Below are 14,782 nucleotides of genomic sequence, written 5' to 3'. Positions count from 1 at the left end.
TTTTTGTTAAGATTTATTTTATTTCTTTAGCACTTAGGAGGCAGAGGCAAGTGGACCTCTGAGTTCGAGGCCAGCCTGGTCTACAGAGAAAGAGAGAGAAAATTCTAGGACAGCCAGGGATACACACAGAAACCCCATCTTGGAAAAACAAACAGGTCACCTTCTAGTCACTCGCCTTGATGGACTAATTGAAGGTCAATCCCAATGCGCTGGAAAAATGAACCTCTTGCTTTTGCATCAGAAAAAGAAAAAAAAGAAAGATAAAAAAATAAACAAAAAAGATTTACTTTTTTCCATTTAATTATATGCATGTATGTATGTTTTCGCATGGATATGTGTATGCACATGAGTATAGGTACTTACAGGGGCCAAAAGATGGTGTCATATCTTGAAGCTATAGTTACAGGTGTTTGTGAACCACCTGATGTGGGAGTTGAGATTTGAACTCAGGTCCTCTGGGAAAATAATTCATGCTCTTAACCACTGAACCATCTCTCCAGTCCTGTTTTTTGTTGTTTGCTTTTTTTTTTTTTAAGGGAAGATTTATTTGGATTAGTCATTATGGCTTTGGTTTGCATTTTTCTAATGGCTAATAGGATTTGTACTTTGTACTATGTGTGTGTGTGTGTGTGTGTGAGAGAGAGAGAGAGAGAGAGAGAGAGAGAGAGAGAGAGAGAGAGATGGTATGACAATTACTTTGGTATATTGAGCAATGTATTTATAGATAATGTATTGAGGAAAACAATAAAATCCACGAAAAACTGGTTCTGTACTATACTCTCACATCTTTTATTGATTGGCACCCTCCACAAGAAACACTCGATTTTACTTCCTTATGAGCTTTTGAAGGATGAAATCGCCTTCTCTCCACATCCTTGTATCTATTTGAATCTGTCTTTCTCTGCCTGGACTCCAGTAACAGCATGTCATGGACTGAATGGCTTAGAGAATGAAAAGATACTTGCCCACAGTCCTGGGGGCTGGCAAGTTTAAAATCAAGGAATTGGATGATTTGGTTCCTGGTGAGCCATTGCCTCCTGGCTTGCAAACTGCAATCCTCTTTCTGGGTTTTCAGTGACCTTCCTTGGTGAGTACCTGTGTGGAGGTGGGAAGGTGTTCAGTTGCTGTCTCTCACAGAACACTGATCTGACCAGATTAAGGCTCCAACCTTAGAGTCCCTCGTCTCCAAGAGCAACCACATTGGGAGTGAGGGCTACGGCATCACATATGAATTTAAGCACCGGTGCCATTTTAACACGTTTCCTAGGACCTTTTTGTTGTATTTTTGGTTTGGCTTGCTTTTGTTCTTTGTTTTTATGCAGCCCTGGCTGGCCTGGAACTCTCTACATAGACCAGGCTGACCTCAAACTCACAGAGATACGTCTGACTCCAGAGTGCTGGGATTAAAGGCGGGTGCTGCTATATCCAGCTCTCCTAAAACCTTCTTAAGAAAGTCTTGGTGTTTTTGGTTTTGTTTTGTTTTGTTAGACAAAGTCTTTGTTACCCAGTCTGCCTGGCCTCCAACTTAATATGTAAGCCAAGGATGGCCTTGAATCCTGATCCTCCTGTCTCTGCCTGCCAAGCACTAGAATTACAGGCATGTGTCGCCAAGGCCCTGCTGTAAGAAACTCTCTCCACCATTTGATTCAGACCCAAAGAAATAAGCTTGGGGACTGGAGTGAGAACTGCCTTTGCAGAGGATGTGAGTCTGACTTGCAGCAGCACACATACTGTGTGGCTCAGTCGCTTGTAACTCCAGCTCCAGGTGATCTGATGCCATCTTCTGGCCCCCAAGGGCACCTGCACTCCTGTGCACATACCCACATACAGATATACATACACATAATTTAAAAAATAAAATGCAAGGCTGAAGAGATTGCTCGGGACTTCAGAGCATGTATTCATTCCTCTTGAAACCGGGAATCAGGCAGCTTTCACCATGTGTAACACCAGCTCCAGAGGATCTGATGCCCTCTTCTGGCCTCCATAGGCACCGACACACATACATACATAGACATACACAGATGCATAAGTAAAAGTAAATTAAAAAAAAAAAAACAACTCTTTAAAGATAATAAAATGAATCTTAAAAAAAAAAATTAGTCTGGGGCTGGAGAGATGGCTCAGGGGTTAAGAGCACTGATTGCTCTTCCGGAAGTCCTGAGTTCAATTCCCAGCAACCACATGGTGGCTCACAACCATCTGTAATGGGATCTGATTCTCTCTTCTGGTGTGTCTGAAGAGAGCAATGGTGTATTCATGTACATAAAATAAATAATAAATCTAAAAATATTCATCTGAATTGATATTTTCCTTTTTTTAAGAAATCAGTCTGACCAATGCGGTGGTGTATTCTTTTAATCCCAACACAAGGAGGCAGAGGTGAGTTTGAGGCCAGCCTGGACTACATATGGAGTTCTAGTTAGTCCAACCAGGGCTACATAACAAGACCTTGTCTCAAAAACAAAACAACAGCAACAACAAGCCCCCAAAACAAAACAGCAGCAGCAACAACAACAACAAATCGATCTGTATTTGATTAGGTTTTAACTGTTTATGTAGACGTTCAGTTGTATGCTTGAGAAAAAAAACTCCAAGGGTCGGAGGAGGCACCAAAGAACAAATTCATCAAAAGGACTGACTTGAAAAGGCAAGGAGAGAGAGGGGCACAGGGACCACACTACACAACAGGAAGACACTGTTCACATCGCAGTCTACACAAACCACAGTTCCTAGAGGTTTGTATACTGCATGCTATTGCTATTACGGTGTCTGTCTGTGTGTATGAAGTATGTTTGTGCCACTGTGCATGTGTGGAGACCAGAGGACAAGTTTCTGGAATCCACCACTGGTTAAGTCCAGGGATCAAACTCAGGCCCCTCTGGCTTCCAGAGCAAACGCTTTTACTTGAGCCCTCTTGCCTGCCTGTAGCACCCATCTTATAAAGCCACACCTTAGGGAGTAGTTCTGAGTTCAATGTGTCAGAAACTTCTGGCATCTTCCCAGAAAGCTTTTCTAACTTTGCACACTGTAAAGGCATGCTGGGGAGAAAATTGCCAGTGAAGGTGTATTGAAAAATCTTGATCATTGCAATTTCACTCACTTCTGCCCTCTCCTCTTTGCTTTGGTATTCTCCCAGCTGAGCTAATGTCAAAGGAGATCCCTGGCTAGCAATAACAGGAACCAGCTCTGACAAATTTAAGAAGGGGCATAAAGCTGATCGTGGTGGCTCATGCCCTCTAATCCCTTCATACTGAAGACAGGGGAGAGAAGACTGACTTACTAAGACGGGCTTGGGCTACCTAGCAAGATCTTATGTCAAAATTTAAAATATTTATTGAAAGAAAAAATGTGAAAGATTCATAGACTAGGTACAATCCGGAAAAACTTGCAACCAGAGCAGTCGAGTGTTGTGTTATATTAAAATATACAGGATCGTGGTGGTTCCAGATACGCAGGTTACAGACAAATCTCTTAATACCTCTGCCTACCCTGGCGTTAATCAGCTCCGCGTGGTTTTTGCCCTCTCGTCTCCCACTATTTCTTTTTCCAAGAGGAAGCACTCCCAATCGGCTTTGTTGTGATGGGATGTCATCCTCTGACAAGAGGGGCTTTGAACCGTGACTGACAGCCCCACCGAGCCAGTGTGCAGTGTGGGAAGGGCCTTCTCCAAAAGAAAGAGATAGAACGCTGATAGAGGAAAACAACAGATGTCCTCCGCATTCCAACTGCGGGTTGCCAAGCAACATCTTCCCACGTTTTAAAATACCATATACAAGTTTTAAAATGCTTCTGTCTAACATAATATGATTATTCCAAAGGCAAACAAAAGACACACTCAGCTCCTTCCAAAAAGACACAACCCGTGTCCAGCAATGGCATCCATCCCCGACCCCCACACACCCTGGGTCCCATCATGATCCTCCTCCATCCCCGACCCCCACATACCCTGGGTTCCATCATGATCCTCCTCCATAGAAATCTGTGGGCAGACAACAGATTTAACACATACACACAATATACACAACACACATAATTCTAAGATGAGAGAGGGATAATTACCTTTTTGGGGAGTGGTAGGGGACCTCGAGACAGGGTTTTTCTGTGTGGCCGTGACTGTTTTGGAGCTCGCTCCATAAACCAGGCTGGCCTCAAACTCAGAGATACAGCTGCCTCTGTCTCCCAAGTGCTGGGATTAATGATGTCCACCACCGAGCTAACTGCCTTATAAATATATATAGTATTATATGTAACTTACACTTCTACCAAAAAAAAATGATACATAAAAGAAACGGTATGCTCCCCACTTACAGTCAGTCTTACCCCTAATATGTGTAGGTTTCATATGATTGGTTGGTTGGTTGGTTGGTTGGTTGGTTGGTTGGTTGGTTGGTTGGTTCGGAGTTTGGATTTGTTTTGTTTTGTTTTGACTTGGGGAGGATGGGGGGGGGTCTTTTTGGTGGAGGTAGGGGGCTGGCCTGGAACTTTGTATGTAGACCAGACTGGCCTTGAACTCACAGAGATCCTCCTGTCTCTGTCTCCAGATTTCTGGAATTAAACACCTGTGCCACCACACCTGACTTTGTTTTTGTTTGCTTGTTTGTTTTGTTGTAATTATATGATACCAGGGAAGGGGAATTGTTATCATATGTGCAGTGCTTATACAGGCCAGAAGAGGGCAGCAGATCCCTTGGAGCTGGAGTTACAAGTGGTTGCAAAGCTCCCTTCTCCCCCTTATGTGGGTGCTAGGAACCTTACTCAGATCCTCTGGAAGAGCAACAAGCACTCTTGGCTATTGGGGTATCTCTCTAACCCCTCACCCTGGCATAATTCGGTCCTCCCATCCCCAGTCCATGCCATCTGGCCATTGGCTGGCCAGCACCTTATTTGGTTTAGTGTTTTGCCAGGTGGGCTGTGGAACTCAGCCATCAAGGTAGCTCATAACGATTCCCACCCGCCTGATATTCACACCCTTGTGTAGTGTCCTCCCACCTGAAGTATACGCCAGAATATTTCCAGATGTTGGAATAGCATTGCTATCTGTTCTCTCATACTTACCACCCTGGGTCAGTGCTGCATTCGCTCTGGACCTGGAGATTTCTGTGTTATGAATCAATTCTGTACCTCTTGGCTTTTTGACCCATTGTGGCTAAGCATTCAGAACAATGACGTTTTCGGGTTATCTAATCTACAGGGTCACTGACGTTGGAAGACTGTGTGGTCACTTTCCTACCTTCCGAGTAGGATGAAAACTCTGTGCGATCAGGGAAGACACTCTCACAACTGTGCTCGGGTGACCTGGGACCCAGAGGCATTCATTTCATGGTTAGTGAGTGAATAAGAGAAACCAAGGACAGAAGAAGCGATGTGACTGTCATGTGCTGTCTCTTGCTGGAAAAGGGTAGTGGGCACTTTTTGTTTTGTTTTGCTTACACAGGAGATCATTACATTAATTAGTTTATTTTAATTTAAATAATGGAAAGGCACATAGAAGACTGCTGTCTGCCGGACACGATTCTCTTTCAGAACTGCAGACACTTTATCCTTGAGACAAATATCATTGTTTAAACCACAAATAAAGAAATCTTGAGTTTACTTCTATTGATTGCTTTGTTTTGTTTGTTTTCTTAAGTCTGATAAAGCTTCCAGGGGAAGTGGAATTTGGCTAGGCTGACTTAGTTTTGGTACTGACAGGACATAGATATCTACTTATTAGCGGAAAAGGAACAAAATTTACCTGCCCACATGTTCTTTGCATTGGTAATTGTAGAGTCCACCCCTTGACTGAGTTGAAAATTTGAATTGTTTAGACTCACATCCCATACATTGGGGCATTTGAGCTGGTAAGTTTTGTAATCAAAAGAAATTCCTGGGGCTGGGGAGATGGCTCAGCAGGTAAGAGTGCTTGCTGATCTTGCAAAGTCTAGGAGTTCAGTTCCCAGCACCCATATCAGATCTCTGTAACTAAGGGAATCTGATGCTTCTGACCTCCACAGTTACCTGCAGACTTATGCACATACCCACACACAGACATCCATGCACATATCCACACATACACTCACAAACCCACATATAGACACACATGCACATACTCACATGTAGACACACAAGCACACATAATTGAAAAAGTCTTTTTAAGAAGAAAAGAAAAAGAGATTTTCTTTTAAAGTTGTAAGCAATGGCACAGCCTACAACCCTAACACTAAGAAGGCAGTGGCAGGATGATCGTAATTTGAAGGCCCAGGAAATGAGGGCTCTTATTTTTTAAAAGATTTATTTGGGGTGCTGGCAAGATGACTCAGTGGGGAAGAGCATTTGCTGGTCTTGCAGAGAATCGGGGTTCAGTTCCCAGCACTCACATGGTAGCTCCAATTCCAAGAGACCTATTGCCCAGGTATGGAAAATGTAAACAAAGTTGACTGTCTTTTCTACCAGAGGGCTAAATAAAACAAAACTTCATTTAAAAATATCAGAGAGGACACTTGGCAAAACTTCCAATTTCTCCAGGGGCAGGAGGTTTGGAGATCAAAATCTGTGCTCGTGGTTGCACACTGGTCTCAAAGGTTTTGTGTTGCTTGTCAGCTTTACCATTTTGAGTTCGCTTTACTTACGTTTATGAGTGTTTGCCAGCATGTTTGCTCTCCGTGTGCCTGGCTGATACCCATAGTGGCCAGAAGAGGGCAGCAGATCCCCTGGAAGTAGTTATAGGTGGTTGTGAGCTGCGATATGGGTACTGGGAACTGGACAGGGATTCTCTACAACAGCATCAAGTACTCTTTCTTAGCAGCTGAGACGTCTACACACACACACACATACACCACAGCTCCACTCTTAATAAAACAAATAAGCTCAGTGGTAGAGTGTTTGCTAAGAATACACAAGGCCCCAGCTATAGAATAATAAATAGCATGCAGGGAACTTCCTGCTCCCGTCTACCACTTACTACCTATTTGCAGGTTGGCCAATACATGATCTACATGGGACATGAGGGCTGGGGGTTAAAAGCCCTGTGAGTACTTATGTGAATAACCACAACGGGACCAGCTATCAGGAGGCAGATAAACTTAGGGTGATTCGAGTTTATAAGGTTTTGAGGGACTGAGGGTAGGAACATCCAGGATGGGCAAAGGTCACTGGCTGGGGGCTTGGGGTACCTGAAAAGCCTCATTAGCATGGGGAAGCAATTTGGGAATCTCAGGTGCTAGCTGAACAGGTTTTATCAGGAGACAGGAAGTTATTCCTGTGATCTAACTAAAGCTAGAGGTATTCCTCAAGTAGAGGCATGTGGGGGGGGGGCTTAGAATTTCACAGGCAGGGTCAGAGAAGGAGAAGCCCCACTAATGAAGGGAGTCTCCCATGTTGTGCCAAGCCCAGAGGCTGTCTAGTCATGAAGGACTTCAACCTTATTTAGCAGAGTTTTCCCACACTTGTTGGTCAAGTTTGTCTATCCTCAAAAGAGAGGTCTTTTCCAAATCTGCGCTTGGCTTTCTCTTTCTCTTTTCTGTAACTTCACTTAGTAGTTCAGGCAAAACCTGTAAGTATACCATAGCTGTCCTTAGACTCACCAGAAGAGGGCATCAGATCCCATTACAGATGGTTGTGAGCCATCATGTGGTCGCTGGGATTTGAACTCGGAACCTCCGGAAGAGCAGTCAGTGCTCTTAACGCTGAGCCATCTCTCCAGCCCCCAGGTAAAACGTAAAAACAGCTTTGAGCTCTCTTTCTCCTCCTGTTCCTCAGTCGCCACCCTGCATCTAACTCATCATCTGTTCTTTTGACTCTTCCTTCCAAACCCAATATCTGACTCTTAGAAGTCCACAGTGTCAAGACTAAAATCTCTGCCACCACTCGTGTAGCCCTCAACTCATCCACCCGCATCCACTCCGGTTCCACCAGGGGCCCTCCAAAGCACAGCCAAGATCAACTCAGATCTCATTAGATCTATGCATGGTCCAGGAAAGGTAACCGATAAACAGCTCTGTCGCTCCTGGCTACAGTACAAGAAGCCCAGAGGCTATGTCACGAGCAATCTATTTATGGATTTATTAGCTACTGGGGTCTGAAATCAAGGCCTCGTACATGCTGAGCACAATATGCTTATTTGACCACTGAACTATACTCTCAGGCCCCAGAAAATGAAAAAAAAAATTTTAAAAAGGTAGGGTGGGGCCATGTTCTTGCTATAGAAAGCTATAAATAGCTGTGCTTGGCTCTTCTCCACGCTGCATTGTCGTGAACAACGTCTGAGCAATCAGTGTGTGAATGCTGGGAAAGCACTCATAAGAACCCGGATGTTTTCCAGATAGGTTCCTGCCATGTCCAGTTGCTCCTCTCATTTCAAAGTTGGCCTTTGATGAGCCGGAGAGCCTGGATTGTGTGACCCAGGCAGCTCTGAAGTTCTGCCATCCATTCAGCAGAAATGAATACCATGGACTTTGGTTCTTTTCCATGCTGTCTTCCAAAAGAATAGATGGCCAGAAATATAGTGGGCTGGGAGAGGCTTTCTAAATCTCCACCAGGCTTGGAGGCACAATTACTGTGGAACTGGTAGGGCCTTATTGATGGCCTCTTCCTTGTATGACACCCTTTAATTTCATATTCATATTTTTAAACTTTTTGAGACATGCTCTTATGACTCCTAGGCTGGCCTCAACTTACTGTACAGTTGAGAATGACCTTAAACTCCTGGTCCTCCTGCCTGTATTTTCCAGGTTCCAGGATTATAGGTATGTAGCCAGGGCCTCGTGCATACCACACAAGCACTGGGTTAGCTGAGCTATGCCTTTATTCTCTGTGCTTATGCTTTGAAATCCTGTTTTATTGTATTATTAGTGTGTGTGTGTGTGTGTGCACGCACGTGTACATGATATGTATATAGAGGGAGTTTGTGAGCCACAGCATGCATGTGGAGGTCAGAGGACCACTTTGTGGAAATAGTTTCTCTGCTTCGTTTCTTCCCCCATCCTGGATCGATTGATCTATCTATCTATCTATCTATCTATCTATCTATCTATCTATCTATCTATCTATCTTATCTATCTATCTATCTATCTATCTATCTATCTATCTATCTATATCCCTATCTATCCTGGAACTTGCTATGTACACTAGGCTGGCCTTCTGGCCTTGAACTCACACAGTTCTGACTGCCTCTGCCTCCCCAGTGCTGCAATTAAAGTTATGTCCTGCCATAGCTGGCTCTGCTTCCACCTTTAAGTGGGTTCCAAAGGATCAAATGGGTCACTAGGCTTTTGCAGCAAGCATTTTTACCTGCTAAGCACCTCACTGGCCCCGGTATTCTTTTTCTTTAAAACGGAATGTCTCACTTGGTTGGAGGGATGGCTTTGTGACTAAGAGCACTTGTTGCTTTTTCAGAGAATCCGGGTTTGAGTCCCAGCATCCACATGGCAGTTCACAATTGTCTGTAACTCCGGTTCCAGAGGATCCAACACCTTCCTTGAGCCTCCATGGGTACTGCACACATGTGGTGCACCGATTACACATGCAGTCATAACACTGATGCCCATAAAATAAAACAAGAGCTTATTTTTTAAAAATGTATGTTCTTTCCAGGTTGTGTGGCTGCTCCCAGAAACAGGAAGTAAGGATCTCAGAAGCACCAGGACATAGTGGAAGAGAGCAGGGAGTGCAGAGGTCCCGTGGCTCTCCAAATGTTTCTTTATCATTCCCCTGGGGAGGCTTCTGTCTTAGCTATTCCAAGTGACTTAGCTTGAACCCACACCCTTAACTCAACAAACTGTAAAAGAGCTGGCTAAGAATCCCGAGGGACTAGTCCCTTCAGCAACATTGGTAGGGCTCCATTGAAAAAGATGTTTCTAGATATCTTTGTTCTTCTTTAATGTATGTGTTTTGCCTTGATGTATGCCTATGCACAGCATGCATGAAGAACCCATAGGGACCAGCAGAGGTTGTCAGATTTCCCCAAGACTGGAGTTATAGCCAGTTATTAGCTGCTGTGTAGGTTCTGAAAATCAAATCTAGATCCTCTGGAAAAGCAGTCAGTGATCTTAAGCACTGAGCCACCATCCCTCCTGCCCCATTTCTAGGTATCTTGATGATGAAACTTCATGTTAGCTTACTGGTCCCATCTGTACGGAACAGTGAGATCAGTGTACAAACAGTAGATGTACTCCGCCTTACCTCCTCCTCCTCCCACTTATCTGGGATTGTGATTCACTGATGTCTGGCATGATGCAGTCAAACATCTTGGTACACAAGGAGAGCTCTGCTTTATTTAACTTGCTTATGAGTGAGGCCTTTTGCTCCCAGTTCTACTCAATGCATGAATGGTCAAAGCATTGAGAAACTGTAGCTACAGCAGTAGCTTTACCCAATTTTTAGGTAAAATTGCCCTCAAGTAATTACACCGATGTGGTTTGAGTGTGTGTCTCAGAAAGGTCCATGGCTTGATCCCCACAGAATAGGATTAGTAGGGAGGTGGTAGAACCTTTCAGAGGTAGGGTCTCATGAGAGTTACTGAGAGTGTTCTTTTAAACCTTGGCTGCTCCTCTTTCTCTTATGCTTCCTGGCTCCTGGGGTAAGTGATGTTTGGTTCACTGCATACTTTTGCCATGTGCATTGCCCCTACCAGAGGCTCAAAGCAATGTGGTCACTCAGTCTCAGGGTGGCTCCTCCAGGGCTGTGAGCTCAATAAGTAGTTGAGTAATTACTCTATAAGCAATGTCATAGTTAGCTTCTGGTGTCTACTTGAACAAACTCAGAGTCACTTGAGTGAAAGGAATGTGAGTTGCAGAGTTACCTCCAACAAATTGGCCCAGGGGCAAGTCTGCAGGGCATTTTTATACAGTTGGATTTTGATTTTGATTTGATTTTGTAACCGTGCCCTGATTTTCCCCTCTTGAAATAAGAAATCATGTAACTTATTTTGTATTTTCTAATTTTGAGGTTCTAAAGAGAACTTTTAAAATGATTAGTTGGTGGTTTGTTTGTTTTTTTAAGATTGTGGTAGTTTTAAAAGCTGTACTGCATTTTAATGGAGAAGTCAAACTGATGCCTACACAGAGCCTTCACTCCTATGTGCTGGCATCTTTGGCATAGGAAGATCTGCAGCTACCAAAAGAAAAAACATAAACAGCAACCCAGCTTCAAACTCTAATCTACAATGGTGTTCTACCTGCGAGATATGTTAGTACAATGGTGGCACAAAGCCTGTGGGAGTGACCAGCCAATATCCGTGTGGTGGTTTGAATATGCTTGGCCCATGGGAAGTGCCACTGTTAGGAGGTGTGGCCTTGTTGGAATAGGTGTGGCCTTGTTGGAGGAACTGTGTCACTCTGTGGGAGGGCTTTGAGGTTTCCAAGTGCTTAGGCTCCACCCAGTGTAGAAGAGACCCTTCTTCTGACTTCCTACAGAAGAAAGTCCCCCTCCTGACTGTCTTCAGATCAAGATATAGAGTTCTCTGCTCCTCCAGCACTATGTCTGCCTGCATGCTGCTATGATTCCGGCTATGATGGTGATAAACCTCTGAACCTGTAGTAAGCCAGCCCCAAATAAATGCTTGCCTTTATAAGAGTTGTCTTGGTCATGGTGTCTCTTCCCAACAATGGAAACCCAAACTAAGACAATCTGATTTAACTCAATAAGATGGAGCCCATACCTGACTCTGCTTAGATGAGCAAGAACCTGAGATTAGATAGCCCAGGAACCTAGACTAAAACCTTAGTGTTTTTCTGAAAGAACATAGCAATAAAATGACTCCTAATGACATTCTGCTGTACTCACAGATCAATGCCTTGCTCAGCCATCATCAGGGAAGCTTCCTCCTGCAGCAGATGGGAACAAATACAGAGACCCACAAACAGATGATATACAGAGAGTGAGAGAGACCTGGGAACACTTAGCCCTAAATGAGATGTCTCCATCAAATCCTTCCCCTCAGGGCTCAAGGAACCCAGAAGAAGAGGAGGCAGAAAGAGTATAAGGGCCAGAGGGGATGGAGGTCACCAAGGAAACAAGGCTGTCTAAATCAACAGGACAGACACAGGAATGAACTAACAGAGACCAAGGCAGTTTGCACAGGTCTACGCCAGCTGGGGTCCTAGAGCTGAAAAAAGTGGACAGATACCTCCATCCCTAACCTAGAAGCAATCTCCAGTTAATAACCACTTGCAAATGAAAGTTGAGTTTTCTCCAAGGGAGTCTCACTGGAGAAACAAACTACTCTTAAGGATAAACTGCATGACCAGCAGTAGAGGGCCAGCAGAAATGGCATCTCTGGAGACTCCTTGGTTTCATAATGTCATGCCAGGGCTTTTTTTTTTTTTTCCAAGACAGGGTTTCTCTGTATACCCCTGGATGTCCTAGAACTCACTTTGTAGACCAGGCTGGCCTCAAACTCAGAAATCCGCCTGCCTCTGCCTCCTGAGTGCTGGGATTAAAGGTGTGCGCCACAACGCCCGGGATGCCAGGGCTTTTTATTTATTTAATTTTTTTTATAATGTTAGTTTTTACATTGTTCTTTTTTTCATTTAAGTTTTATTTATTTATTATATGTAAGTACACTGTAGCCATCTTCAGACACTCCAGAAGAGGACATCAGCTTTTGTTAAGGATGGTTGTGAGCCACCATGTGGTTGCTGGGATTTGAACTCCGGACCTTCGGAAGAGCAGTCGGCGCTCTTAACCACTGAGCCATCTCGCCAGCCCCTATTTATTTAATTTTTATATTTTTATTTTAATTATATATTTCTTTCTTTTCTCTTTTTCCACCCTACAGGTTCTTTGTATATAGATTATGGCTTCCAGTTTTGGTTTTTTATGGGATTCCTGAGGACTCAAAAAGTGGGTCTATCTGTCTAGATCTGTTTCTTGTGCCTTTTCATAGCCTCTTCTCCTTCTGATTTTTGGTCCTATTCTGCTTATTAGTTTTGTTTTATCTTATTATATTTTATTGTATTATTCCTTAGAAACCTGTTTGTTTTTGAAGGGGGGAAGGAAGGAAAGAACTAGGAGGAAGAAGGGGAAACGGCTCTCAGGATATATTATATAGAAAAACAAATCTATTTTCAATAAAAGGGGAAATTTGTACTGTTGTTATTATTATTATTATTTTACTTATTCACTTTATATCCCACTTAGTGCCCCTCTCCCGGTCACCCCTTTCTACAATCCCTCCCCTTTGTCCCCTCCCCTTCTCCTCAGAGAAGGTAGGGGGCCCTGGGTATCCCCCACCCTGGCACATCCTTTTCCACTGAGTTCAGACAAGAAGAGCTGAGCCCAGCTAGAAGAACGTATCTCACATACAAGCTACAGCTTTTGGGATAGCCCCCACTCCAGTTGTTCAGGACCCATATGAAGACCAAGCTGCACATCTGCCTCATATGTTGCACTGTGTTTTACACCATGATATTAGCATGAGATCTTGGGGAAGGGAAAGGAAAAGGATATTGCTTCAAGTGATGTGTTTGTGTGTAAACGTTGACTAGGGTTGGATGGTCATAGTTAGCGTCCATGTTAACCTGATACAGCCCAGAGTCGTAGGGAAGAGGGACCCTTAATTACACCATTCCTCAGTTACATGCCTCCATCAGATTGGTCTGTGGCATGTTTGTGGGGAATTTTTTAACTACTAATTGACGTAGGAGGACTCAGCCCACTGTGGTTGGCGCCATCCCCTAGGCAGGTGAGTCTGGGGTGTATAAGAAAGGTCGCTGAAAGAGCCAGAAGAAATGTTCCTCTGTAGTGTCTGCTTCAACTGCTGCTCCCAGGTCGCTGCCTCGAGCTCACATGCCCTGGCTTCCCTTAATCATGGGCTGCAACCTGTAAACTGAAATAAATCCTTTCCTTCCCATCATGGCTTTGGTCATAGTGTTTAATCACAGGAACAGAGAGAACTCCAGAACAGCTAAATTCTTCAGTTATTTGATTATAGCAACAGAAAGTTGCCTGCTACAGTGACTTTTTGCCCTCCCCCACATCTTCTCTGACAGCGAGCATTAGAGATGTAGGAAGCTGTTTAGTCAGTTATGTACTTGCTGCTCAAGCATGAAGACCTGAATTTGATTCATAGTACCCATGAAGGAGGAGGAGGAGGAGGAGGAGGAGGAGGAGGAGAAGGAAGGAAGGAAGGAAGGAAGGAAGGAAGGAAGGAAGGAAGGAAGGAAGGAAGGAAGGAAGGAAGGAAAGGAGGAAGGAAGGAAGGAAGGAAGGAAGGAAGGAAGGAAGGAAGGAAGGAAGGAAGGAAGGAAGGAAGCTGAGCTTGGTGTCCTGCACCAGAAATTCCAGTTCCAGTCCTGGGAGGCAGAGACAGGCAGATCCCTGGGGCTCATTAGTCAGCCAGCCTAGCCTTATCTGTGAATTCCAGAAAAAGACCCTGTCTCAAAAGAAATGGATGCTATTCCTAAGGATGGAGCGTACTCATACAGACCTACTGAAGTACATTTTCACTAACCTTTAATTTTTATATGTGAATGTGTACATTCATGTGTCTATACGTGCAGGCATGTGTGTGTAGAGGTGGAGGTCAGAGGGCAATCTCGGGTGTCCATCTTCACCTTCCGTATTATTTTGAGGCAAAGCTCTTGTTCACCTCTGTAGATGCTAGCTAGCCTGGGAACTTCCTGTGTCCAATCTCACTGTAGACATGCTGGGATTATAGATGGGTCTGGAGATCTGAATCTGGTCCTCATACTCGCATGGCAAACATTTTATCCACCGAGCCACCTCTCCAATTCCATATTTGCTAACTTTGTAAATGTTTAATTATCGCTAGTAAGAGCCTGGAGAGATGACTCAGTGGTTA

This window comes from Mus caroli, unplaced genomic scaffold, assembly GCF_978045245.1.
Source record: "Mus caroli unplaced genomic scaffold, Mus_caroli_1 scaffold_6, whole genome shotgun sequence".
NCBI classification, from domain to species: Eukaryota; Metazoa; Chordata; class Mammalia; order Rodentia; family Muridae; genus Mus; species Mus caroli.
The sequence above is the reverse complement of the archived record's forward strand: the minus strand, read 5'-3'. Positions refer to the sequence as shown.